The following is a 25282-nucleotide window of genomic DNA, read 5'->3' as shown; positions in this document are numbered from 1 at the left end:
TAACATGTGCTGTCCCTATCAAATAAACTATCAAATCAAACTACTGCTACAAAAGTAACAGTCACTTAACTTTAGCTTTAGCCCCTTTTATGCATACAATGCCTATGTTTTGGCTGTGTTGCTCTTCTAGAGAAATAATCCTTTCAGGGTTGCCTATTGAAATACTGTACACCTCCAGTACAGAAACATTGTTTATGAGTTTGCGTGTCAGGTAGACCATTGATTGACAGTCGAGTCTGCCAATTACGTCACACCGCTTGCACTCCGGCCGTCCGGCGCTGCAGCTGGGCCCTATTGCCCACCTCTGCTGTTCATAACGCTAGCCAAGTTAGCTGTACACACAGATACATGAGTGGGCTAGTTACTTTGGTGTAGGGGTGTAACAATGCATCGATCCTAAGGGGGAAATTCAACTGCATCGATTTGAAAATGTTAGAATCGATTATCGCAATTTGAATGTGTACACAGTGTTATGTTGTTATCATGTCCGTTACAGTCAACACAACGGCATACGCTACTGCATCAACGTTATGATTAACAAAGCAAGGCATTCGTTTTGTTGCATTAACGTTATATTACTATTGTTATCGCTAAATCTAGGTGTTCTAAAATATATTGCTATTGGTAAGACTAGAAGTTACATGTCTCGGGAAACTCTCGCATATCGCAATGGTGGCGTTTCAGGAAGTAAACAAGCCAAATGAGAGCTTCCGATTGGTCATTTGCTTTCTTTCTCTTGAAACCAGTCACGTCACTCTACTGTGATTGGACCGTTGGCTTGAGTGCAATGTGGGACTTGTAGTTTTTTAACGTTTCTCGCGGCGGAGAAAAAAAAGACGAGAGGCTGTAATCTGTACTCGCACACCGTGCGCGTAATTGAGTTTTACGGTTCGCACACACATATTTTTAGGGGCATATGCGAGCAATTTGGTCGCACTGTAGAGCCCTGCCGGTGGGTTCTGTGGTCCATGTTAACTCATCATAATACTTAGAATATTCTCTCTACTCTGGTGTAGCTATAGGCATATTGGTAATAATGCGGATATCCAGACCACACTAATGTGCATGTAAATGCGTCAATAGAAATATACTTATCAAGGTCAAGGTCAGATTTTTTCTTTTATCCACTTTTTCTCCCATTTTCTATATTTTCTCCCATCCCAATTTCGTATCATCCAATTCAACCCTCCCCTGTCACGAACGCTGTTTCTTGCCTCCCACAAGCCGGCTGCAATGTGGACTAAGTCATACATAGCACAAGTCCCCTCCGGTACTTGAGGTAACAGCAGTCGCATCTTTTCACCTGCGCAGCTCGATCTCTCAGTGGCGAGGAGTAACGCGTGGGAGGCTCACGCTGCCCCCGACACTTCCTGATTCTACTGCGCAGGCGCACCAACCGACCTGTAGGAGTCGCTGTCCACAACGCCCGATCCCCACCCATCAGTTTCCCACCCCCTAATACGGCCAATGTGTATTAGTATGAACGACCAGCTAAACTGAAAGCAATGTGGAGCGCTGGGCTCGAACAGGCAAGCCCAGCGTCTCCACATTCGTGGCGAGCGCCTTGCCCACTACGCCACGTAGCCGCCATAAGGTCAGATTTATTTATATAGCACATTTAAAAGTGCTGCACAATACAAAATACTCAAGTAATGTAAATATAATACTAATAAAAATACAACACAAGATGCACAATTTACACAAACAGAAATAGTACTACAAACAGTACTACACATATAACAATACAAATAGACCAGAAAAATACAATATAAAATCAAAATATCAGCTTCATTCAATCATAAATTCTCCTGGTCCAGAGTGAGGTTGCACTGAACCCTAACTAGGACGAACAGCTCAGCTTCATGGGGCACAGAAGTGGGATTGAGTGCAGCAAAGTCTGTTTTTTTTTACCAGCTACATCAGTTGCTGTGGAGCAACAGGGACATATTATAATATATTGTGAATTATCCAGCGATTTATATTATGGAGGTTAGAAGACACATACGCATTCTATATTTAAAAGGTTGTCTAGTTTTATGCTAAAAGTTAATAAAAATAAAATTTCCGAAAATAGCTCTTAACCTGTTCCACACGATGTGAAAATCTGTATGAAAATATATACCTGGGTAAATGGAATATTGCTCCACTTCTACAAGGGCTATTTGCATATTCTAGGCGTATCTAGGTACATCTATGGACCTCAGGGAATGTATTCACAGTGTCAGAAATATTGTGTCTATTACTAGGCTTGCTTAAATTGTGATGAAACAAAGGAGAATATGAATTATAATTTTTCTTTGCATCTTTGACAGTGAATAACACCATGATAATAATGACCAAACTTAAAAAACTGCCACTGATCTCGTTCAGTACCTTCTTGAGATCATGTGTACAAAGTATCTAAGGAAATAAATAAAGGGAAGATGATAAAACCGAAAGTTCTGTAGATACAGTACTGAATTCTCCCATCCGGACCAATGCAATTTTAAATATTATTATAGAAAATGATGCTTATACATTACCTTATTATAGCCAATTTGCACATTTATATATATATATATACATATATTATCTTTCAAATGCCCGAGTTCAATTTGGATTTAGTATCACCAGGCGTGCATAAGAACAGATAATGATATCTACTGTAATCTAGTGTAGGGCTGGGCGATAAAACGATAATCATTGCGATAAATTATTTCCTCGAAATAAACATGAAATGTGGTCGCAAAGTTTCGATATATCGATTTTCCAAGCTTGGACCAAACAACATGCATATGATCCAGTGGCGGTAGGTTGCCCCCTGGTGGAATATAATAATCTATGCACTGGGCCGTGATTACTGCGTAGAAGAATGTGCGCGGACTGATGACGACATCAACTCGAGACATTCGGTTGTTTTGGTGGTTTGAAATCACGCGGCATAATAACAAGAAACATTCATTCAGACTGTGTTGGATATAACTAAATGGATTTATATGGATTATGGACTTGGACACATTCATGGAGAATTCAAGCCGGGACGCCTGAATACTTTGGGCAGCCGAAGAGCGTTTCCGCGTCTCTGATTGGCCAGGTCATTTCTGGTCATGTGACATGTACGCCCAATCGTGGGACCGCAAGTTTCTACACTGGTTAAGGCGCTTGTTCGAAGTTGGTTAAGGTTAGAGTTTGTCTTAGAGCATGGCGATAGAACGCCAGGTAGTTTGCAGGCTGTTAGACTGGGAAATAGACGCAGAACTTGCTGTCCCACGATTGGCGCACATGTCACATGACCTGGCCAATCAGAGCGCAAAACTCGAACGCGGAAGCACTCTTCGGCTGCCCAAAGTATTCACGCAGCCGGGACCACAACGCTTCTCAAAGGGTTGGCTCGACACGCGACGGCTCCAACTCATGTGAGTCTATGAATAGCCCCTCGGCGCCGGCCATAAGAAGTTAATTAAACTTGACAGAAATGTATATCGATGATAATTATCGATATCGAGTTATATGAAAATTATTTTATTATTTTATCACGATAACGTTTTTAGCCATATCGCCCAGCCCTAATCTAGTGTACTTTTTTTATTTTCCCCACAGTGCAACCGTTTTGAAACAAATTTCAGATCTAATTGTTCCTACATGCTAACAATAGGGAGGAGAAACTAACTGCGTTTCAATATTTGTCAAAAACGTTACCTTTTGTGGCTTATTATCGCGAATCATAACAATTATTGATATGATTCATTCAGAACGCTGAACTTTGAACCCCCCCAGTCTCTGACAGGAAGTGTAGTTCGGAGAAATTCCACCGCTGGTCGACAGCTATGCATGTCCTCTACAAAATGGCTGCAAAAAGCCTACAATTCCCATGGTTAAAGATTTCCATTTCAGTTTCAGGCTTGGAATAGACGATCGAAAATCAAAAACTTAAAACTATCTAAGGACACTTTTAACCTATTGATAAACTAACATATTGATGATAATATACATTCTACATGCTTTTGTGACATGTTAGTGATGTTAATACTTGAAAACATTTGATTTTTAAAATCGCAAATTTTTTGCATCACTCTGAAAAATATGTATCTATGACCATAATGTCATTTTGGGGTCGGTACCGAGTCCGACCCTAAGGGGTGGAACAGGGGCCACTTTGCCGATTTTCTATCACAATCCTATCATTCTGTTGTGAGGAGAGCATGTGATAATCTTACATGAAACAAAAACGATTTAATTGCGATACTTTTGAGTGATATGAAGAGGCAAAGTCCCTCTCCTTCCGCTGGACTGTATTTAGGAAAGAATATGTATGGTAGGCGATGGCGAGAGGTGATATTTTTTTGATCCCATTTTAATTGTGCCATGAATCACAGATATGGTGTTTGTCAATTTAAAAGATTCGAAGTCGAGAACATGGCAGTTTGTCATAAAACTATAAAAAGTATAACATGTCATAACTAGGGATGCACCGATATGAAAATTGGCCACCGATACCGATTGTTCAACTAACACAATCGGCCGATACCGATACCGATACCGATACCGATACTTGTGGCAAAAAATAAGTATTTGTCATTTCTTTTAATATTTTTTTTTAATTTTTTTTAATGAAACTACTGTATATTTGTATGTGTATATTTGTATTTGTAGGCCTCTTTACTTACTTAAAAAAAGGAAACATCAAGAAATATGTTTATGGTATCACTACCCTCTCCCAGTATCGTCTGGCGGCCTGCAGCGGGATACTATTTTCTCAACCAGAGCTTTCAACCAATGCAATGGAACCATTCTGGCGGCCTGCAGCGGGATACTATTCTCTCAACCAGAGCTTTCAACCAATGCAATGGAACCATTTTGATTGACAGTCGATTCTGCCAATTACGCCACACCGCTAGCACCCACCTCCTGCTGTTCTTACCACCAATCGGCAAGCGTTTATTAATTTTCTACTTCGGGGCATGCCGCCATTGATCTGCTTGCGAGTCAAACTCAGAACCACAACAAGCTAATACGTTAGCTGCCCGGCAGTGCCCGCCGACCAGCGCGCTCCACAGGATGGCCAAACGAGACACAATGATTTTACTGCAACAAATGTTATAATAAAACAAAGCCTTTCTATACATTTGTCTGGTTGAAAACTTTATTAACAGATTGCAGATTGTGTAGTTGGGTACGGAATGAGCAATGGAATGGAACCGAGCTATGAACGGCTTGCTTGCTATCTTCGGGTAAATACTATGCTGATGTAATTGAACGTGTAACTAACTATATAACGTTAATGCCACAAAACGAATGTTTATGTCATTTTAACAGCAGATACTTTCTTAAATGCCATCCTCCCGACAGAGCGGTGTTGATGGGGAGCTCTGATGGGTTCGCTTGGTTGTGTTATTAGCTAGCGTTAACTAATGTTAATAAGGGGGGGCAGGTGGCGCACGGAGATTACGTTCGTCACCAACACCGGGAGACACTAGGATTCGCCTGTTCGAATCCAGCTCCCGGCGTTGCTATCAGCTTGGCTGGCCTCTCGCACTGATACAATTGGCTGTATCAGGGGGTGGGAAAGCTGAAGGGTGGGTCCTGGGCGTTGTGGACAGCGACCCCTACAGTTCGGTCGGGGCACCTGCTCAGCGAGGGTTGGAACTGAGGAGAGATAGTGTGGCCTCCCACACGCTACACTCTCCCCGGTGAGAACCTGCGTGGCCAGGTTGGCCTGCCCCAGGCTGCACATGCGTCGGAGGAAAGCATGTGACAGTCTCCGGTCTCCCGGACCAACAGTAGGGGAAAGTACGCAACAACCAGGAAGGGTGGGATGGGAGAAAAATCGGGAAAAAGGAGGGGAAGAAAGATAAAAAAAAAAAAAAAAACTAATGTTAATAATAATATGCTGATGTTATTGTCCGTGTAACACTAGCTATATAACGTTAATGCCACAAAACGAATGCCTTGTTAATCATAACTAGTAACTTTGATGCAGTAGCTTGTGTGTGTGTGTGGGGGACGGCGGGCGTTGTGCAGGTAGGTCGCGAGTGAACCTTTTTTTTTTTGCCTTTTGACGCTACACAAATTGATGGTTATTTATCGGCGACTGCTATCGGCACATTTGAGCTTATCGGCCGATAGCGGTCAACAAGGCACTTATCGGCCGATACCGATACCCGACCGATATATCGGTGCACCCCTAGTCATAACTCTCCACAAGCTACCCAGAACTGCAGCCACTGAAGCTAACGTTACTAGGGATGGGTACCGAATTCGGTACTTTTGAGGTACCGAACTGAAACACGTCGGTACTACCGAGTATCGAATCAAGTGAGAAACCGAAAAATAAATAAAAATAAAATAAAAAAAAAAGGTTCTTTTCATGTCAACGTTCACACGCACAATATATGCTTACCTAGGATTTGACTTGATTCAACAACAAAGCAGTCGGAGCAATGACAAGCCGAAAACTGTCGAAATTGTAGTTATTTGAAGTTTGGATTTTTTTTTACGACTGAGGTAGGTAAATTAAATTTCTTGAGACTAAAGTACCGAAAAAAGGTACCGTTGGGTACCGGTATCGATTCACAGGTACCGGTACCGGTATCGGTTCAAATGTGAAAGGTACCCATCCCTAAACGTTACTGAGATGCCTGTGTGTTTTGTTCTGGGGTTTAGTTTGTTTGTTTGTTTATTTACACATATAAAAACAATTACATATATAATACAATATAATCCACAAGGGATGTGTAGGAGAATTGCCTAAAAACCCTCAAGGGGCTTGCATGTGGCATTCACCAGGAAGCAAAATTACATTATATCAAGATAAAATATAAAATCCCCCCCCCCCCCCAAACAAACAAACACACACAAGCAGGCCTACATAGACACCGAAGCAGGCACCCCATGCCATACGATTACTGGTATAGAGAAAACAATTAATGACAGGAAGAATATATATATAATAAAACGAAAATACAATAACAAAATACATCAAGCCATCAGACCACAGTTTGTAAAGGAAGTCCATATGGGAAATATTGGTGATCTAGGACAGTGGTCCAAAAAGTCGGGGCCGGGACCCAAAGGTGGGCCGCGAGCAGCCATGGGTGGGCCGCGAGATGATTAAAAAAAATTAAAAAAGAATACATTTTTTTTTTTTTGTCAGGCCACTGAACTTAGAAGCAGGCCAGGACGCGTGTAGCTTATTGACAGCGGAAGAGTGCAAAAATGCTTCCGCATTCGTCACCGCACGGCAGTACGGTAATGCGCCTTTCCTTTCGCCTCGCTCAGACAAATGCATATGTACATTGCAACACAACGCAGCATTTCCGCATACATTGCAACGAATCACTTGGAGTTTGAAAGTGATATCAGAAGAAACTACTCGCCCTCGGCTGTCTTTAACTATGAGTGAACACAACGCATTGTAACGTTAACGCAGCTGTCAACTGTACTTTACTATGGAATATACATGTATATTATCGCGACGCGTCGTCACAGACTAAACAGTGTTGTGAACACAACACATTGTAACGTTAACGCAGCTGTCAACTGTACTTTACTATGGAATATACATGTATATTATCGCGACGCGTCGTCACAGACTAAACAGTGTTGTGAACACAACATTGTAACGTTAACGCAGCTGTCAACTGTACTTTACTATGGAATATACATGTATATTATCGCGACGCGTCGTCACAGACTAAACGCTGTTCTGGATTTTCCTACAATGGATTATTGATTGTAAATTGAACCCTTGCACTGAAGAACCATTATGAATCTGTGTTAGAAAATGTTTTGGATCTAAATCACTTGGAGTTTGAAAGTGATATCAGAAGAAACTACTCAACCTCGGCTGTCTTTAACTATGAATGAACACAACACTCTAACTCACCATGTTTAGATAATAAAGTACTCAACCTCTACTGTATTTAACTATGAGTGAACACAACACTCTAACTTACCATGTTTAGATAATGAAGTACTCAACCTCTACTGTATTTAACTATGAGTGAACACAACACTCTAACTTACCATCTTTAGATAATGAAGTACTCAACCTCTACTGTATTTAACTATGAGTGAACACAACACTCTAACTTACCATGTTTAGATAATGAAGTACTCAACCTCTACTGTATTTAACTATGAGTGAACACAACACTCTAACTTACCATGTTTAGATAATAAAGTACTCAACCTCTACTTGTCTACTGTCTGACTGAACACAACACTCTAACTTACCATCTTTAGATAATGAAGTACTCAACCTCTACTGTATTTAACTATGAGTGAACACAGCACTCTAACTTACCATGTTTAGATAATAAAGTATAACCTCTACTGTCTTTAACTATGAAGGAATTACAACCTTTATTTAATGGTTAATATTTTGATAAAAGGACCTCGATTAAGATTAAGGTTAGTACCTCGGCGCAGCTGAATAACAGTAGGAGTGATCGCCTGCTGCGTCCATCACGTGTATGCAGGGACCGAAACTAAAGCCCGCCGCCCGCCAGGGGCGGGCTGTTTTTACCTTTGGCGCATGACAGAGGGCTGCCCGCCGTGTGGCATGTAGACGTGTAGTTCATAACTTCATAACGATACTCTTGTGCGAGTACAGATTATAGCCGCTCGTCTTTTTTTTCTCCGCCACGAGATCGTTAAAAAAGTCCCACATCGCACTCAAGTCAACGGTCCAATCACAGTAGAGTGACGCAACTGGTTTCATGAGAAAAAAAGCAAATGACCAATCGGAAGCTATCATTTGGCTTGTTTACTTCCATCTGCTCTAGTCTATATCGGACCTCCAAGAGCTAAAGTTACTGTTTAAACAATGACCCAGTCAACTATTCACTTTTAGTTTAATACATGACGAGGCATTGTCTAACGGTATCTAGCTGGCTAGCTACTGATAGCTGCTGATATCAACAAATGCTCCAGCAATAGTCTACTCGAGTGCATAATACCTCCGGTCCCTCGTTAGCTAGCTTAGCTAGCTCACGTTGATCCATCTGTCCCAGTAAACTAAATTGTCTTAACGTTATCTACCGGGCTAGCAGTAGCTACAGATAGCTCCTGATATCAATGTCTTATAACATTGATTGAATGCGTATTCTAGCTGAGGGCATGTTGAATGTGATTTGACAAAAGAACGGTAACGTTATAAATAGGTCCAGCTGCATCGCCGGAGAATCCTTGCATGCTGAATGTAGGGTCTAGCTGAATATAGGGTCTAGCTGCAGGGCTGGAGAATCCTTGCTGGAGCTGGAGGCTACTCAAGTATACACACAGACAGTGGAGCTGTTTGCAGATAGCAAGCATTTTGACTTATTGCGTGGTGGCGATGTCTCGCAGATAATACAACTACAAGTATGATTATATAATATATATTTTATTTAAAAAAAATTTTTTTATATAAAATATATATATATATTTTTTTAATCAAAAAGAATTTGGCAGGTAAGAAATATGCTTGGCGGGTAGACTTCCCATCTACCCGCCACTGGCCGGTGAGTCAAAAAGTTAATTTCGCTCCCTGCGTGTATGTGATTAATATGAACCAAAGCATATGTGATTAATATGAACCAAAGCGTGATTAAATTGAACCAAAGCGTGTTAACACTTTGGGTGCCATGGGTTAAATTCATTACCGTAATTCCTCTAATAGTAACCCCGGCTTGTATTTGTTTCAACTGTAGCGGGTACCAGGCTTGTATTAGGAGGAGGCCTGTATAAGAGGGAGGCCTATATTTCAAATTTTCAAACGGATCATAATGAATAAATCAACATTTTGTGTCAGTTTGAACACAGTAAAATGTACTGGGTTCATTTATTGAAACCAAGTACTGTATGAAATAGTAAACAATGCAATTACAGGTGGTCACTGGTCATTTCAACGTTTTCAAAGTGAAATCAAGTAACTAGCTCAGTACGCAGCTCAGTAGGGCTGACCTTCGAAGCTTTTTTTGGCAATCGAAGTTTCGGGGCCGAGCTTCGATTTTAATTCGAAGCTTCGAATTTTTTTTTCTTTTTTTCTTATGTTGTGGGACTTGTACAGCACTTTCGTAAACATTGTTGTTTTTAAATGTGCTCTATAAATAAAGTGGGTTGGATTAATTAATTAAGTAGCCCCTTTCGTGACTGACGCATCCAACAAGGTTTCACTCGGCTGTGTGATTTAATTCAAGGTGGATCGCTGTTGTCGTTTGAACAACTTCAGATTTCATGGGAACTACCAATCCCCCAAATCAAGAATGTTTAAGATGAATGAAGTAAGATTTTGATTATTTGAAATATGGCCTGTGTAGACTAAACTATGCACAGAATTATGTCAGTCTACAAGGTCCGGATTCTACATGGTCCGGCAATGTAGACCTTGTAGACTCCACTACAGACCAATTATCAGTGAATGTTCATGCATTTTTAAGAAGGGCAACTTCCACAAAAAAACAAAGAACTCACCAAAACATCTCAGTAGCACCTTATCTAAATGTTATATTTCATATATGGAGATTCATATTTATTTATGTATTGCATGCATTTCTACATTTTATTTCCTATTTTGTTTATTCATCCCAGTATCTTTCTTTCTTATGTGTGGAATTCTACAAGGTGCACGCACACACACACACACCTACACACACACACACCTACACACACACACACACTTACATTTAGTCATTTAGCTGACCCTTTTATCCAAAGCGACTTACAAGTTCTGTACGACAAGACAGCAAGAAGGGTACAACTCTATCAGCTGAGTAACAATGTTCATCAAAGTGTTGCGTGTTACAGTGTAGGTTAGTTTATTAGGACAAGTGCATGACAGTAAGGTTAGTCACGGTTAGATTTTTTTATTTATTTTTTTATCATTTCAGATAATGGTTGAAGAAGTGAGTCTTTAGTCGACGGCGAAAGATTGGACGGGATTCGGCTGTCCTAACTGGGATGGGTAGTTCATTCCACCATTGTGGGGCAAGGACTGAGAATAGGCGGCTTCTCTTTGATGACCCTCCGGGAGCTTGGATAGGAGTAGATCTGAGGCGGCCAGAAGATGCAGAGCGTAGGGGTCTTGAGGGTGTGTAGTTAGAGACCATTGACCGGAGGTAGGCGGGAGCGGTTCCCTTTGCCGCACGGTATGCTAGGTCGAGGGCCTTGAAGCGGATACGTGCAGCAATGGGGAGCCAGTGCAGGTCCCTAAGAAGTGGGGTGACATGGGCCGACTTCGGTAGGTTTGAGATCAGGCGGGCCGCTGCGTTTTGAATGAGTTGAAGAGGCTTGGTGGCAGTGGCCGGGAGGCCAGCTAGCAGTGCGTTGCAGTAGTCGAGGCGGGAGATGACTGTTGATTGGACGAGGAGTTGGGTGGCTTCTTTTGTCAGGAAGGGGCGTATCCTTCTGACGTTGCTCAGGAGGAATCTGCAGGTTCTGGTTGTCGCTGCGATGTGAGCAGAGAAGTTCAGCTGGTCGTCGAGGACAACACCAAGGTTCTTGGCGGTCGGCGACGCGGTCACAGCTGCATTCTCGACTGTGATGGAGAGGTCGGTCAGGGGGGAGGATTTGGCCGGCAGGTGGAGCAATTCTGTTTTGCTTAGGTTCAGTTTGAGGTGGTTGGTCGTCATCCAGGCGGAGATGTCGGACAGACAGGCCGAGATCCGCTCAGAGACGTGGATATCTGAGGGAGGGAAGGAGAGGAAGAGTTGAGTATCATCGGCATAACAATGATATGAGAAGCCATGAGACGTGATAATGTTACCCAGTGATTTAGTGTAGAGGGAGAAGAGAAGGGGTCCTAGGACCGAGCCCTGGGGGACACCCGTCCGGAGGGGGCGGGTGGCCGACAGAGTCCCTCTCCATGACACTTGGTAGGAGCGGTCATTGAGGTATGATGTCAGCCATGTCAGCGCAGATCCAGCCACTCCCATTCCTGCGAGGGCCGCGAGGAGGATCTGATGGTTGACTGTGTCGAAGGCTGCAGATAGATCTAGGAGAATCAGGACAGAGGAGAGGCCTTTCGCTTTTGCTAAGTGAAGTGCCTCTGTGACCGCAATGAGGGCCGTTTCTGTGGAGTGGCCAGTCCGGAAGCCAGACTGATTGGGGTCTAGGAGGTCATTCTGTAAGAGATAAGCAGTAAGTTGGTTGGATACAGCACGTTCAAGTGTTTTAGAAAGGAAGGAGAGAAGAGAGACAGGACGATAGTTGGCTATGACGGTGGGGTTCAGGGTTGGTTTTTTTATGAGGGGCGTGACTCTGGCTTGTTTTAGGGAGGTGGGGACCACCCCCGAGTTGAGTGAGGAGTTGATTGTTGCAGTTAGGAATGGGAGGATGTCCGGTGCTATGGTCTGGAGGAGTGGGGAGGGTAGCTGGTCCAGCTGGCATGTAGTCGGACGGTTCGACGTTACCAGTGTCAGGGTCTCGGCTTCTGTAATGGGAGAGAAAGATGACAGAGTGAAGGATGAGGTTCTCGATTCAGCGTTTGGAATGGGTGGGGGTTGGGAGAAGGAGCTGCGGATGTTCTCCACTTTTTCCTCAAAGAAGATCGCAAAGTCTTCGGCAGAAAAAGATGAGGGAGGAGGAGGTGGGGGGGGAGTGAGGAGGGAGGACATGGTAGCATGCAGTTTGCGAAGATTCTTGGCAGAGGCCTCGATCCTATGGTGAAAGAAAGAAGCTTTGGCATTAGTAATGGTTTTGGAGAATGTTAACAAGAGGTTGTGATATGTGTCGATGTCAGCAGTGAGGCGTGACTTTCTATACTTCCTCTCAGCCGCTCTCAGGACCTGTCTTTGTTCTCTCACTGCATCCGTCAGCCATGGACTGGGTGGGGAACGGCGGGCAGGTTTCTCAACGAGGGGACAGAGCTTGTCGAAGGAGGTTGCAAGGGCTGAGAGGAGGGTGGAGGTTGCCATCTCTGTGGGGAGAGCAGAGAAGGTGTCACTCAAAGGTAGAGCGGATATTATGTCAGAGGAGAGGGTGGAGGGGGATAGGGAGGGCAGGTTGCGTCTGAGTGAGACGGTTTGAGTTGGGGTGAAGACTTTTCGGTTAAGCATGAGAGTTAGTGAGAAGGATATGAAGGAATGGTCAGATACATGTAGGGGAGTTACCGTGGTGTTAATGATGCTGGAGTTACGGGAAAATATGAGATCCAAGGACTATATATCAAGTAATGCCATATAGTGATAATACGTGTACTGTATCATGGGATTATCAAGTAAAGCCATACAGTGATAATACGTGTACTCAGGGGAGGAAATTAGGCCACTTTACTCGCCAAATGCGAGTATTTTTTACGTTTGGCGAGTGATTCATGAAGACCACTCGCCAGTCTGGCGAGTTGACAGTGCCACGAGAGCACTGCACAAGACCCGCGGACATATATAATGTTTAATAAAAGTTCCCGCAGTACTGGCCAACCCGCGGACATATATAATGTTTAATAAAAGTTCCCGCAGTACTGGCTAACCCGCGGACATATATAATGTTTAATAAAAGTTCCCGCAGTACTGGCCAACCCGCGGACATATATAATGTTTAATAAAAGTTCCTGCAGTACTGGCCAACCCGCGGACATATATAATGTTTAATAAAAGTTCCCGCAGTACTGGCCAACCCGCGGACATATATAATGTTTAATAAAAGTTCCTGCAGTACTGGCCAACCCGCGGAAATATAGAATGTTGAATAAAAGTCCCGTGGTACTGGCCATCAGTCAAGGAAGCACTCGCAAACAGATAACGTTAAACACAGAAGATGGAAAACAGACAGACTGAGCAACGGGGAACTGCATCCAACCCTAGTACAACTCTCGAGTCCAAGGCAAGGACACATTTAAATTACAGAGGTGTATGTTAGTCTATTGCGCACCGGACTACGAAGTAAGGTTAGACATTTTATTTCATGCTCAAAAGCCCCTGGCTTGCACATCGCAGTCACGAAAGGGGCTAGATCAACCAGTGCACAACAGCAGACCAACCCAACTAACGTTACCGCAACACTCGACGGTACTTCACAGCACTGTCGTAAGGCCACCGTGCCGTCTTAAAGGCACAGTGAACACTCGGATGCATACACAACATTGACGTGGCTTGACAACCGAGGTTCAAAGTTAACTTGATTGACTGATTGAAAACTTTATTAACAGATTGCAGAATGGGTACAATACAGTACGGCTCAATACACACAATTGTTAAGGGGATGCAGACCAGAGAAAGACTTTCGTCTTGTTTACATCAGGGTCCCCCATTTTCAATTCATCATAACATATGACATACACGACATACAGATAGACAGTACTGCTACATCTATACATTTCACATCTATCTATCTATACACTTCACAACATACTTCGGTTTTTTTCTTTCACTGCCCAACCCAGTCCAACCCAGCATCTTTCACTGCCCAGTTCAGCCCAACCCAGTCCAGAATAGATCCCTCTTTCATGTTAATATGTGTTATGCTAATATTGTGAAGAGTAGAGACTGTTATTAATGTTTTATGCTAATAAATATTTTAAAGAGTAGAGACACGGTGTGATTATTACTATGATTGAAAATCAATTTAGACGAAGACATACAAAGAAGTAATTATCACAATTAGCGATTTTTTTTGGCTGGTAAAAAATCAGTTTGTCTGGTAAAAAAAATCAGATACTCGCCAGTTGGCTGGTAAGCCAAAAAGTTAGTTTCCTCCCCTGCGTGTACTGTATAATGGGATTATCAAGTAAAGCCATATAGTGATAATACGTGTACTGTATCATGGGATTATCAAGTAAAGCCATACAGTGATAATATGTGTAAGTGGCTTTATCCCTAGCTATAATGGTATTTTCAAGTAAAGCCATACAGTGATAATACGTGTACTGTATAATGGGATGATCAAGTAAAGCCATATAGTGATAATACGTGTACTGTATCATGGGATTATCAAGTAAAGCCATACAGTGATAATATGTGTAAGTGGCTTTATCCCTAGCTATAATGGGATTATCAAGTAAAGCGATATAGTGATAATACGTGTACTGTATAATGGGATTATCAAGTAAAGCCATATAGTGATAATACCTGTAACGGATAAGGGAAATGGACCTCATCTGAATAAAGAGAGTCCTTCCCAGTGCAAATAAAATAAAAGATTCCGCAACTTCAATCACTCGACCTAAGGTCGATGACTGACGGGGGTCGGAACGGTGCATTCGCTATCTCTTGTCGGTCAGTGGTAACAACAACATTTTGTAGACTCGTTTGGTTCTGCGTGTCAACCACTTCGCAGGACGCTGTTTGATGTCAAGATAAGCAGACCAATGAGTTATGAAGTTATCGATCTGACCTAAGACCTAGCGTGGGCATTCAACAATGTCCAAATCATGTTGTTTATCGAGTTATTGGCAATCGATCGCTATGTATTGTGTCGAGATCGAGTCCCGTGAGCCAAACAGAGTGCCCGGAAGTAATATGGTCGACCAGCACAACCTCCATAGCACTTCCTGTTTGGCGATTGCGCCGATCGGCCACCAGATGGCGCTCCTGAACCGCCAGAGAGCTCAGTGGGTCCTCCTGGTGGATCTCAGGCCAGCGGAGGGGAAATATGAATCCGATCGCAGATTTTTGAAATATTGATATAAGGACGCTGTACAGCGTCCTCCGGCAACTTGAGCATGGCCGGGAATGACGCTCTAAAGCGTTTTCCGGCAGTCAAAGTGTTAATATGTGTCGAACCAAGCGGGGATCTCATGCGCATGCGCGCGCGAGCGCGGCGCGAGCACCTCGCGGCCACCTCGCGAGCACGTTGCCGGTGCACCTGGGCGAAGGAAAAGGAAAGGCGCATTACCGTACTGGCGTGCGGTGACGAATGCGGAAGCATTTTTGCACTCTTCCGCTGTCAATAAGCTACACGCGGCCAGGACAGTGTTTCTAGTTGTATTCTAAAATTCTATTCTATTGTATTCTAAAATGTGACTATATGGTTTTATATTAACTTAATAAATAAACAAAAACGAAAAATCTACTTACTTCAACGAACATTTCAAACTAAATAACAGATTATGCACATAAAACGCTGAAAACAACCGAAGCAACAATAGTATTTTAACACTTTAACTGCCACACACGAGATATCTCAGGTTTATTTTTATGTGGTTGAAAGCCACTCACGAGATTTCTCTGAACTTTTTTTTTTTTTAGCGATCTGAAATCATATTGCATCACGCGAGCCTACCCGAGTATACACGAGCACCGCCGGAGATTATATGTGGAAAAAAGCGCCCCCTATCGTCTTTCAGATGACATAAGGGATTTTGGAATGGACTCAATGAAAATGGATGGGGAAAGAAATCCGGTACTCCACATTTTCCAGTCCACTGATCCAGCCGGGGTTACCACAGTTAATTCTGGAGCGTCTGAGCCCCGCTGATCATGGAGTTCTACTGTATCGCGTTGGATCCATACACTTATCGATTTTTTCGAATGGTGATCAGGAATTGGAATATACCAGTTGGATACCATCTGATGTCAGGTAAGGACTCTATGTTATCAGTGTTAGGATAATCAGACTAATTTTGATTAAGTTATAGGCCGTTTTGTGAAATGGACTCTTTCGGTTTCACTGTAAAAGTCCGAGAGGAAATCAACGCGGCGATTATCCGTGCGCGGCCCGAATGTGCTTGCGTGCACGTATAATATTGATCATCTAGCGTTTATTTGAAAACGATTCATAAAAAGGCTGACGAATATCAACGTTGTGGAATATTCCAGTAAAAGACGATTTTCATAGAATGGTCCAGAATGGGCTGTTTTTTATCTGAAAACGGGTGCTTTTCTAAATGCTCTGAAACGGAAATGACGCGATAAAAAAACAATCTGCCTTGACAGCACTGACTGGAAAATAGTCTTTGATAATGCGATGGGCAGATTAGACACATAGCCATAATTTAAAACATAGATTAGGCGATATTAACGTTAACATTGGCGCCGATGGTGGCATTCAGGGGGTAAAAAGGAAAACCCGGCGTGGCACTCAAAGTGTTAATGAGGCTATTATTATTATCATTATTATTTTGCAACAAGTTAGCCCTCTCATAAATAGCACATATAAATGAATAACTAACTTGAACTAACTTAATAGGATTGAAGTAATATTTGGCTTAAAAAACCGGTCGCCTGGCAAAAAAAAAAAAAAAAAAAAAAGCCTGACGATGTGCATTGGGCCGTGGCTCTCTGACGCCTTATTTTCTGGGTCCTGGCCTGAAAAGTTTGGGAACCCCTGATCTAGGAGATGAGATTTCAGTGCTCTTTTGAATTTCAGAAAAGAAAATTCCAAAATATGTGGAGGCAAAGAGTTCCACAACTTTGATAATCTTGTGATAATCTTACATGAAACAAAAACGATTTAATTGCGATACTTTTGAGTGATATAAAGAGGCAAAGTCCCTCTCCTTCCGCTGGACTGTATTTAGGAAAGAATATGTATGGTAGGCGATGGCGAGAGGTGATATTTTTTTGATCCCATTTTAATTGTGCCATGAATCACAGATATGGTGTTTGTCAATTTAAAAGATTCGAAGTCGAGAACATGGCAGTTTGTCATAAAACTATAAAAAGTATAACATGTCATAACTCTCCACAAGCTACCCAGAACTGCAGCCACTGAAGCTAACGTTACTGAGATGCCCGTGTGTTTTGTTCTGGGGTTTAGTCACAGCAGCAACTGAAGCTAACGTTACGGAGATGCCTGTGTGTTTTGTACCGGGGTGTTGTCACAGCAGCAACTGAAGCTAACGTTACTGAGATGTCTGTGTGTTTTGTACCAGGGTGTTGTCACAGCAGCAACTGAAGCTAACGTTACGGAGATGCCTGTGTGTGTTTTGTACCGGGGTTTAGTCACAGCAGCAACTGAAGCTAACGTTACTGAGATGTCTGTGTGTTTTGTACCAGGGTGTTGTCACAGCAGCAACTGAAGCTAACGTTACCGAGATGTCTGTGTGTGTTTTGTACCGGGGTTTAGTCACAGCAGCAACTGAAGCTAACGTTACTGAGATGCCTGTGTGTTTTGTACCGGGGTTTAGTCACAGCAGCAACTGAAGCTAACGTTACTGAGATGCCTGTGTGTGTTTTGTACCAGGGTTTAGTCACAGCAGCAACTGAAGCTAACGTTACTGAGATGTCTGTGTGTGTTTTGTACCGGGGTTTAGTCACAGCAGCAACTGAAGCTAACGTTACTGAGATGTCTGTGTGTTTTGTACCGGGGTTTAGTCACAGCAGCAACTGAAGCTAACGTTACTGAGATGTCTGTGTGTTTTGTACCGGGGTTTAGTCACAGCAGCAACTGAAGCTAACGTTACTGAGATGTCTGTGTGTTTTGTACCAGGGTTTAGTCACAGCAGCAACTGAAGCTAACGTTACTGAGATGTCTGTGTGTTTTGTACCAGGGTTTAGTCACAGCAGCAACTGAAGCTAACGTTACTGAGATGTCTGTGTGTTTTGTACCAGGGTTTAGTCACAGCAGCAACTGAAGCTAACGTTACTGAGATGTCTGTGTGTGTTTTGTACCGGGGTTTAGTCACAGCAGCAACTGAAGCTAACGTTACTGAGATGTCTGTGTGTGTTTTGTACCGGGGTTTAGTCACAGCAGCAACTGAAGCTAACGTTACTGAGATGTCTGTGTGTGTTTTGTACCGGGGTTTAGTCACAGCAGCAACTGAAGCTAACGTTACTGAGATGTCTGTGTGTGTTTTGTACCGGGGTTTAGTCACAGCAGCAACTGAAGCTAACGTTACTGAGATGTCTGTGTGTGTTTTGTACCGGGGTTTAGTCACAGACCCGACGGGTCTTGCTCGTTCTTTTGCTTTCTGGGTGATAAAAGGACCAGGAGTCACTGGATACAATTAGGGCTGTCCCCGACTAAGGATTTGGATAGTCGACTTTGATTAGCCGAAATTTGCAGATAGTCGACTAGCCCCCTGAATGCAAAAAAACTAAAGGATTTAAATCTTTTTTTTATCATTCCATTTGGGCTGTGGGGGGTGCTTAATGTCTGAAGGAGTCGACTGAAGGCTTCTTGTCCTCTGCAAAAGCATGAAATTGGTCCACTGATGGATACATCTTGATATTTGTCTAGTCTAGTGTGTTCATTTAGATGGGTGAAATCCTCTTTCAGTGCCTCTGTGCCCATTTTCTTAGGCAGTTAGCCTTGCTGGTATGCATGCCATTAGCGTTAGCCACACTTCTAGGCATCTTTGCTTTTGGAAAGAATGATTAAGAAAATATATATATTATATAGTATTTTTTTGCATTCGACTAAGAGCTTGGCAGTCGACTACTGCTCCTTTCGATCGATTAGTAGACTATTCGACTAATCGGGGTCAGCCCTAGATACAATACATCAGGTAAGATACATTTGTGCGTGGAACATAGATCAGTCACCTAGCTAGGTAGCAAGCAATGAATGTTGGCGAACATTACAGCATTAGCCTCATCAGTTAACTTTCAAATGCAGGAAGATTTGGGCAACATGTATTTCATGAACGCTTTTGAAGAGTACCGTCACAACAGTGTGATTCTAGAAAACACTAACATTCTACATTAATTGATTCTAACTATTAGTTACAGAGGGTGACTGAAAAGGTTCAGGTGAAAAGTTGTGTTTTTTTGTGTATGAAGTTAACATTAAAAAGAGTGTTGAAGGGAGTGCGGCAGCCTTGGAGGACAATTCTTCTGGACGAGGTGTTTCATTATGGTAATGGTGAGTCAGTCTCTTTTGGCAAGATTGTAGTTTGATAATTACTGAGAGTGTGAAGGAATGAGGGACGAATTATGCAGTGTAGTTACTGACCTTTTTGTAATTTTTATAAAAAAATTAATTACCTCACCTGTAACTCTGCTGAGACCGTGAGGAACTTGCACATGAATTTCTAATATCAGTTAATGTAATGTTTTCTTTAAGATAAGATAAGATATTCCTTTATTAATCCCCTTGGGGAAATTCGTGACACACACATACAGCTCAACGTCTCATTAATGATATTAACAACAACACAATCATTACATTTTTACAGTAACAATGGCACAGCATAAATTCAACAGACATGTACATTTGTTGACACATGTCATCATTACAGGAGGCCTGAGACACTGTATGCGCGATAGTCGGCTGCATTCCACCATGTAGAAACAAAGTGGATCGCGCCTGGTGAACTGGAGGGGGGGGGGCGGAGTGGAGGGGGGGGGGGGGCATTGGAGACTCGGGTAAGGAATTTGGTTGTGAAGCAGTCAAGGGGGCCCCCACCGACGCGCATCAGAGGCAGCCTGCCAACAGCATATGGCGCCAGTTGACTTACAACGACAGGGGCGGGTGGGGGGGGGGGGTGGGGCGGTAGGGGGGCCTCATCAATCTTATCGCTTCCAGACAGTACAGTTCGTCTCCTCTTTCCCAGAAATCACATCGCCGGAGAGTCAACTCCTCCGCGTTGACCTTGGCCTCGGTCTGTTCCACAGCAGAAAAGGATAAGGGGGGTGTGGGAAGGGGGAGGGGGGGTGATAACATGCAGCTCGAGGCAGATATGCCGCATATGGTCAGAATCAGGTCAATTTTGTCTAATCATCGTCACCATCGTCGTATCCCCTATTAGCACGGTACGGTGGCATCTTAATTTTCACGTCCCTAATTTCCGACGTGATATCCAGTATGGCCTGTGACCGCGAAAGTTCCTCTGCATGGTTAGAAGCAAGTCTCTCAAGAATTGTCTTCAAGCATGACTGTTCGTCTACATGGTAGAGTTCGCCTCTTTCCAACATGGTCTTGGAGCTCAGTTGTTCATCACCGCGCAGGGTACTTAGGTCAGCGATCTTCTTAAACAGTTCCATTAGGTTTTCCTTGATCCCGGCCAGATCCCTGGCCAGGGAAATCAACTTCTTCCGAATTAGCTTCAGGCAGTACCAGATCCAGCAGCTGACGGAGCCCAGGCCGAGCAGCATGACAATTAGAAGATATACGCAGGGCTGTACGCTGCGATGATATCGTCGCGAATTGCCCCTTTAATTGGCCGTTGCGATTGGTAAATATTATCTGGGGGCGGGCTTGCGAGTAGTGCTTTCAAGCCTTGGATTCGCATTTCACTCCTAAATTATCCAAGGCGTGTGATGACACGATGACGTCACTCACGCGAGCTGAGCAGTGAGCACTCAGCAGGTATGATCAGCGGGAACAATCGACTGAGCACTCACTCTGATAGACTGGCTGACTGTCTGATTTAGCTATGAAGAAAAGTAAAGTTAGTATTGCTTCATATTTTCGACGCGTTGTTCGACCTCCTATAGTGAGCCGAACTGAACTGAACTCAGACACACGGAGAGAGATGTGGCATCTGCTTCTCCTCCAGCCCTCTCGCACCCGTGGCTGTTGTAAACACTGGGACCTCGGTGAGCCTGCCAGCCGGCTAGCTACTGATAGCTATCAACAAATGCTCCAGTAAGTCTAGTAGTGCATGATAGCTTGCGTTAGCTTACTGTTCAAAACGAAACGTCCCATTAACCTGTTCCACCCCACGGCCACGGTACCGACCCCTTTTTGACATTATTATCATATATTAGTATTTTTATGAGTGCTGCAATAATTTAACGTTTTTAAAATCAAACGTTTTCAAGTATTATTATCACTACTATGTCACAAATACATGTAGAATGTAAAACGTTAGGTTGGCAATAGTTTAGCAATAGGTTAAAAGTGAGTTTATATCATTTTAAGTTTTTATTTTTCACTCGCGTTTTTGACGCTGAAGCGTAAATGGAAATGTTGAACCATGGGAATTGTAGTTTTTTTGCGGCCATTTTGAAGAGCGCATCGCCAGCTATCTGCCAGCGTCGGAATTTCTCAAAACTACACTTCCCATGGTCCGCTATGGTCGTTCAAAGTTAGGCATTCTGAATGAATCATATCAATAATGATTCGCGATAATAAGCTACAAAAGGTAACGTTTTTGACAAATATTGAAACGCAGTCAGTTTCTCCACACTATTGTAATCATGTAGGAATAATTAGATCTGAAATTAGTTACAAAATGATTACACTGTGGGAGAAATAAAAAAGTACAGTCGATTACATTAAATATCTGTATATGTTATTATTAGGGATGTCCGATATTATCGGCCGACCGATATTATCGGCCGATATCGGCAGTAAAATGTGATATCGGAAAATATCGGTATCGGTAAAAAAAAAAAAAAAAACAATAACAATTTTTTATTTTTATTTTAACATTTATTTAACCTTTATTTACCCAGGCAAGCAAGTAAGAACCAATTCTTATTTTATTTATTGTCAAAAGTATGCATGTTGGTTTAAAATGTTCATTTTTACTTTTTTAATGATCATATTTTGCACAGATAATGCTTACATTTAGAAAGCCTTTTGAATGCATCCAGTGAAATTATTAGTTACCTGAAATTATTCCGTTTTTTGGGGGGGAAACCCTGCATATATCGGTATCGGTTGATATCGGTATCGGTATCGGAAATTGGAGTTGGACAATATCGGAATATCGGTATCGGTAAAAAAGCCAATATCGAGCATCCCTAGTTATTATACATGCCTGGTGATACTATATCCAAATTGAACTCGGCCATTTGAAAGATACTATTTGTATATATATATAAATGTGCGAATTGGCTATAATAAGGTAATGTATAAGCATATATTCTATATTCTATAATAATATTTCAAATTGCATTGGTCCGGATGGGAGAATTCAGTACTGTATATACAAAACCTTCAATTTTATCATCTTCCCTTTATTAATTTCCTTAGATCTTTTGTACACATGATCTCAAGAGGGTACTGAATTAGCTCAGTGGCAGTTTTTTAAGTTTGGTCATTATTATCATGGTTTTATTCACTGTCAAAGATGAAAAGAAAAATCATAATTCATATTTTCCTTTGTTTCATCAGAATTTAAGCAAGCCTAGTAATAGACACAATATTTCTGACACTGAGAATACATTCATTGAGGTCCATAGATGTTCCTAGATACCAAGAATATGCAAATAGCCCTTGTAGAAGTGGAGCAATATTCCATTTACCATAGGTATACATTTTATGCAGATTTCACCTGGGGTGGAACAGGTTTTAAACTAAATAGTTCAGATAGCTCCGTCCTGATATCAATGTCTTATAACACTGAGTCGATGCGTATTCGAGCTGAGGGCACGCTGAATATAGTCAATAGGGAGCAGCTGCAGCGCCGGAGAATCCTGGCCGTAGCTGGAGGCTACAGTATAGGGCCCAGCTGCAGCTCCGGAGAATCCTGGCCGTAGCTGGAGGCTACTCAGTACACACAGACAGTGGAGCTGGTTGCATATAGCGAGCATTTAGACTTGTTGCGTGGTGGCGATGTCTCGCAGATAATACAACTACAAGTATGATTATATAATATATATATTTTATTAAAAAAAAATTATATAAAAACAATCGATATAAATAATGGTAAAATTGTTATTTAAAAATTTGCCCCTAAAAAATATTTTGAGTGCCCCTAGTGAAAAAGCTTAGCGTACAGCCCTGATACGTCCTCAACGTCGTTTATCTCCAGCGGGAAAAAGCATATCGCGAGCCAGGTCCCGTATGAATTTATGGTGTATCCCGCCTGATAGCTCCCAAGAGGGCATAATGGGTCATCCGCATTCTGCTTCCTTGTAGAGAATATGCGATCAATCGCTGTAAAAGCCCAGCTTATTAGATCCATATTACGGTCAAAAGTCGAGTCGAGTTGAGGATTCTGTTGTAAAAAAAGAAAGAAGAAAAAGGTCAAAAACGTCTGAGCGTCTCCAGCGAGTGCAGATCTAGGCTCCGGTGAAACGAGCTGTAAGGGCTGGTACGGACGTCTCCAAACCGATAAGAGAGAGGCCTTGAGGTGTTTCTCTGGAGGAGGGAGAGGAGATAAAAATGCGACTGCTTCTGGGAAGAGAGTGAGAGTATTTATTCATCTCTCTTCACAGCTCCATCAGCATACCCTGTTCCTGCACATCCAGCTGGCTAATCAGTGCTCTTCATTTTCACACAATTACAAATACATTAAATGCATTGTATGACATGACGTTGTGCTTAAGTTATGCAACTTATCAATACAGTTTAGTAGCAATGGAGTGGGGTCCAAAAGTACTGAGTCTACAACCAATATTTGTGTTTCCAACATTCATTGCAGTTTAAAGTGTATTACATCGCAATGGCAGTCAATACATTAAATAAAACAACTTAAATGTGACGGCATGGCATGGAGGACGACAACACAACAGCACACTGCCAACCTGCCCTGTTGGCATCGGACACAAAAAGAGAAAGGAGTCCAGGAATATGGGGCCTCAAACTGGTGTTATGAAGGGTGGAGATTGGTTGATCTATGGCGCACGCACACAGGACACAGGAGGGGGTGTTGTATGATGTCCAATATTTGATGTAGAACCTTTAGAAGATGGTTAACTAACCTTAATCTTATGTTAGGAGCAACACAGTCCCCTAGCAGGGCTTTTAGACTCTTAACCTGGTTATTCATAATTTTAAGCAGACATATTAATGCCAAGAAACATTTCAAGCTGATCCAATGTCTAAGGTAATTTAGAACTGTACTTTGTAAAGAAACTCAAAGTGTTAAGAGCGATGGACTGCTCTGTTGTATGTTAGAGCGATGGACTGCTCTGTTGTATGTTAGAGCGATGGACTGCTCTGTTATATGTTAGAGCGATGGACTGCTCTGTTGTATGTAAGAGCGATGGACTGCTCTGTTGTATGTTAGAACTTTGTAAAGAAACTCAAAGTACTAAGAGCGATACACTGCTCTGTTATATATTTTTTATTGAACAATCTTATCACACTTTTTTACTGTCCGTTCTATTTTATTATTTTTAGCCTATTTTTAACTGAATCAAACCGCACTTTTTTACTATATCTAATCTATTCTATTTTATTATTTGTATTACTGCTACCTCTCTATCTCTTTGTATTTCATTTTTTATGCTCGCTTATGCCTGTATTTTTTACTGTTGTGAAGCACTTTGAACTGCAACATCTGTATGAAAAGTGCTATACAAATAAAGTTATTATATTATTATTAATGTTTTATATTGCCAGATGTCATACAGTCTACAGTAAAGTGTAGGAGCTTTTTAACCAAAAGTGTCACCTCTGCGTTCTATTGCAGCTCTGCAAGTGTAAACACATTTCTCTCTCCATCACACGCACAGTGCACATTGAAACCACCAAGTCCTAAAAAAAAAGGACCCAGTCAAACAGATAAAGGTGGCAGACCAAAGCGCTTCTCAAGGTGTGAATAGGA

General features: G+C 42.3%; 1 protein-coding gene across 1 annotated transcript in view; it reads right to left on the bottom strand.

Annotated features, from left to right (window-relative positions):
* The window catches only part of LOC311235782 (uncharacterized protein), a 39630-nt gene that overhangs the window by 5685 nt on the left and 8663 nt on the right, over positions 1–25282 (bottom strand). The gene's annotated exons all lie outside the window — the stretch shown is intronic.

Source organism: Notolepis coatsorum (assembly GCF_963971535.1).
Source record: "Notolepis coatsorum genome assembly, chromosome: 10".
NCBI classification, from domain to species: Eukaryota; Metazoa; Chordata; class Actinopteri; order Aulopiformes; family Paralepididae; genus Notolepis; species Notolepis coatsorum.
The sequence above is the reverse complement of the archived record's forward strand: the minus strand, read 5'-3'. Positions and strand labels throughout refer to the sequence as shown.